The sequence below is a fragment of the Podarcis pityusensis genome (assembly GCF_964106645.2).
Source record: "Podarcis pityusensis genome assembly, chromosome: 5".
In the NCBI taxonomy this organism is placed as follows: domain Eukaryota; kingdom Metazoa; phylum Chordata; class Lepidosauria; order Squamata; family Lacertidae; genus Podarcis; species Podarcis pityusensis.
This window is the reverse complement of record NC_138032.1, coordinates 75,775,742-75,779,929: the sequence shown is the minus strand read 5'-3', so window position 1 is coordinate 75,779,929 and position 4,188 is coordinate 75,775,742. Positions and strand designations below refer to the sequence as shown.

General features: G+C 44.9%; 1 long non-coding RNA gene across 1 annotated transcript; it reads right to left on the bottom strand.

The window, feature by feature from the left end:
* Positions 1 to 1,823: 1,823 nt before the first annotated feature.
* Positions 1,824 to 3,610, bottom strand: LOC308476987. The gene is made up of 2 exons (XR_013986315.1): positions 3,077 to 3,610; positions 1,824 to 2,130 (listed from the first exon to the last, which is right to left on the bottom strand). It is a non-coding gene; the product is annotated as an uncharacterized lncRNA (long non-coding RNA).
* Between the last annotated feature and the right edge of the window lie 578 nt (positions 3,611 to 4,188).

The following is a 4,188-nucleotide window of genomic DNA, read 5'->3' as shown; positions in this document are numbered from 1 at the left end:
TGTTCACAGCCTCAGACTTTTAAAAGGCTCAAAAGAGTGAGAGCTATGAATACCAGAACTTGAGCCCTCTGTCCCGCTGAGCCCTCTGAGCAGGCAAGCCTTGAGAGAGCTCCTCCACACCTCTTGTCCCCTTGAGAAGTTTTGCCTTTCAGATACCCTTTCCTGGTGGCAGTATCTCAATGAGTTCTTGGAGGAGCTACTCTCCTGAGAGGTGATATGGATGTCTAGGAAAAGAGAGGATGCAAAGCCTCTGATCCATCTTTAATCTGACACTAATACTTTAAAGGAAGTATAACAGCAGAAAGATCGCAGAAGAAATATCGGTACTGTGGGAATGTATCCGTCGCATTGCCAGAAGCAAAGAGATTTACAGGCAACGCAAGGGTAGAACAGCCTGTTCTCTAAAAGGCAGCAGCCAAGGGTCAGATGGGCAAAGCAGTCAAAAACAAAAAATTAAAAAACACCTGGGTGACCTTGGATTCCTGGAGCTTCTCAATGCCAGGCACCAGTTCCTTCAGCCAAAGTCTGTTAGCCTTTGGACTACCTTGCCGTTAATCAGACAGGGTGAAGGAACTTGCCAAGTGAGAAATTTGTATAGAACTCATGTCATTTCCATGGGCGAGAGAGAGATTTGTTGCTCCTAGAGAAGGAGCAAGTGCATACTTAGATCCGGTCTGCACTCTGTATAAAATAATGTTACTGTACAGCGGTACCTCAGATTACAGGCACTTCAGGTTACAGACGCTTCAGGCTACAGACTCCACCAACCCAGAAATAGTACCTCAAGTTAAGAACTTTGCTTCAGGATGAGAACAGAAATTGTGCAGCAGCGGCGTGGCAGCAGCGGGAGGCCCCATTAGCTAAAGTGGTACCTCAGGTTAAGAACAGTTTCATGATAAGAACAGACCTCCAGAACAAATTAAGTTCTTAACCCAAGGTACCACTGTATAGCAATGGTTTTCAACCAGTGTGCCAAGGAGAGGGTATTGGAGAGGAGGCTGTGGGAACACTCCACAAGGGAGGATGTTCAAAAAGCAGTGAGGGGCTGCTGGCTCTGGAGGCAAGGGGTGACATAACTGGAGCCCGGAGCCCTATAGGTGTGCCACTGAAATAATGTACAGTAGTACCTTGGGTTAAGTACTTAATTCGTTCTGGAGGTCCGTTCTTAACCTGAAACTGTTCTTAACCTGAAGCACCACTTTAGCTAATGGGGCCTCCTGCTGCCACCGCGCCGCCGGAGCACAATTTCTGTTCTCATCCTGAAGCAAAGTTCTTAACCCGAGGTACTATTTCTGGGTTAGCGGAGTCTGTAATCTGAAGTGTATGTAACATGAAGCGTATGTAACCCGAGGTACCACTGTGGTTGGTCAAGGGAGTCGTGGACCCAAAAAGGTTGAAAACCTCTGCCGTATAGGGATGCGTGAAACCTCCCAGATGGCTCTGTGGTGAAAAATTCATAGTTGCCACCGAAAAAGCAGCCAAGTGTCCAGTTGCCCTTGCAATATCTGTTAGCTTTTTTCATATTTGGCATTGTGGCATTCAGTGCAGGAGGAGACCTACCCATTTGTCCCAGTGCTGGCTTAAGGAGCAAAAGCATTGCTGAGTATGCACAGGTGGGTACATGTGCTCGGTGACTACATGCGCAAGAGTGGAGGTTGTGTGTGCTTGTGGGGTGTGGGGAGCAGAGGGCATCTTGCTCTGGGGCCCCTGAAACTTGACAGAGCCATCTGGAGAACAATAAAAAATTTCCCCTGTGTATTATGGATGACAGTGACTCTCCAACATCCTACCACCATCCCCCACGTGCCATGATGACATCTCTCTCCAACCAAAAATACCGTTCTTTAATGGAAATTCAGAAACAGAAGCCCAGAGCCTGACTCTGAAGGCATTTCTCCCCTTGTTTGGCATGCAGCATTGAATTCTAGAAGGGAAGTACACTGGAGCAGGATGCAAATATTCTCTGTATCTTCCATCTTAATCTGCAAAGCTATGGAGTATCCGGTTCTTATTTATAGCGAGGCTGTTGTTGTAGCTGCTGTGAGCAGAGTAATTGAAACAGTATTTCAGCCTGTCCCCGCTTCTGATTTGTGTAAATGACTTGCTGTTAGCCTTAGCATAATCACAACACTAAGTGGAAAATAAAAAATAAAATATGCATTAAACATATGTTTTTTTATGTTGTGGTTTATGATTGCATCTTATTTTTTATTGCACTTCCAAATTCTGCCGTTTCTTCCCCTCCAAGATCGATCTTCATGCCTAGCAGCAGTTTCCAGTATTGCAGTTCAACCCTTCTCTTTTTCTCTCTCTTTCTAGATGAATAGAGCTTTCACGCTGCTGGCTGCAAAAATGTTAAGATTTAGGCGCACCGTGGCCCCTTTTTAGGTTGGCCTGGCCTAATGGATCAGATTGTGCAACAATTTTTGTTTGTTTGTCTGTTTGTTTGCAATCTACACCACAATTTATGCTTAGTTCCCGGGAATTAGTTTGCTTAGCCTCTTTCCCCCTGTTTGAGTACCGCAATTCATCTCTTTATTTATACCGTCTGGGATGAGTGTGCCATCATGATTCAGGAATGAAAGTTGATCATTCCTTCCCACTGCATACCCATATCTGCGCTCTTGGAAATATTCACTCGGCAAAATCACTTAGCGAGTGCTTTAATGAAGTTGTTAGCTTTGCCTTAATCAGTACAGTTTGACTTAGTTTTGCTTGATCTTCCTTTGTGGGAAATTAAAATAATGAAGGCCACAGCTTGATATTGTACAGCAACTCAATGGATTGAATTAGCTTTGATTTCTAGCTGACCCGCTGAGTGTCTTCCAAACTCTATGCCTTTCAAACTACTAGCTTAATTACTCTTTATGACCTTTGCTGAAAATCAGTCTCCTAGTAATGGAGAAGGCAGTTGTAAATAACAGGGTAACAAAAACCTCTTGGGAGCTTCGAAGGTTCATCTTTATGTCTGTGTTACTTGCCAACTGTCTCCCTTCTGTAGAGTCTATTTTTCATACTTTAGTTCCCTCCCCACTTCTTATGCCAACTATAGTTGCTGCTATGCTCCATGAATCACCATTTTTGGAGGGAGGGGAGAGATTCCACGGGTTCAGTTACTGGTTGGCCTCTTCGGAATCAGACACTCTGCAGTTTAGAATCCATAAACCATTCAGAGCGCTGGTGGTGATGGTGATCTGACTCATTTGCATAGCTCCTCCTCTTCATCCGCAGAGCCTCATCCTGGTGGGCTTCTCAAAGAATGGAACAGAAAGTTGGGAGCTGCCTTCTGTAACTGATGGTTTCTTCGCTCCGATTTTGCTCCTGCTGTTTTATACCTTGGCCTTTATAGCTAATTACATTTCGGGTTACAGCGATGTCTTCACTCTTTCCATTGCAAGGGCTCTTGAGCGAGTGACCATTTTGGAAACTGCTTAAGAATCCTCCAGACACACCAATAAAATAAGACTGGAAACACCCCCCTCCCCAAATGCATTTCTTTAAATAAGTGTTTTTAAGAGCATCTATTTATATTCAGTTTGACATTTACAGTGTTCTAATCCAGCAGCAAGCCTCTGGAGAACCTTGCAGTCTTGTATCACATAAATGCCTATTCAGAGTTTAATGGATCTTCAATAGCACCTTTGAGAAAGTATTTTGTTTAACAGAACTCTTGAGCATCGCCTGCCACAGTTCTTTTGAGCCTCTACATATAAATGCTGCCTAGGGAAAGATAGGAAGAAAGAGCTGGCGAGAAAACCAGACACTTACATATTAGATTCATTTTTAAAGTTTACAGGACAAATAAAATGTATACCATAAACCCAGCAGTGCTGTGTCACACACACGTCATAGGAGTCAGCTGTTTTCACCCACTTTCTCCACAAATGCCGACATTTGTGCTACCCTGCACCCAGTGGTGTAGCGTGGGTTGCCAGCACCCAGGGCCACATGGAGGGGGAGGAGGGGAGGAAACAGAGTATGCATGCACATTCAACTGCCTAATGCTGTCCGTGTCATGCAGGAGATCACAGCCACAGAGATAACAAAAGCAGAGTCATTCTGTTGTCTGGAGAAGTCACTTCCTGGTTTGCACAGAGGAGCCAGCTGTATTGAGGCAGCACCAGGTGTTGAAATTTGGTGCCCCTAACAATTTTGCATCCAGGGAAACCACCCCTGTGCCCCCCTCCC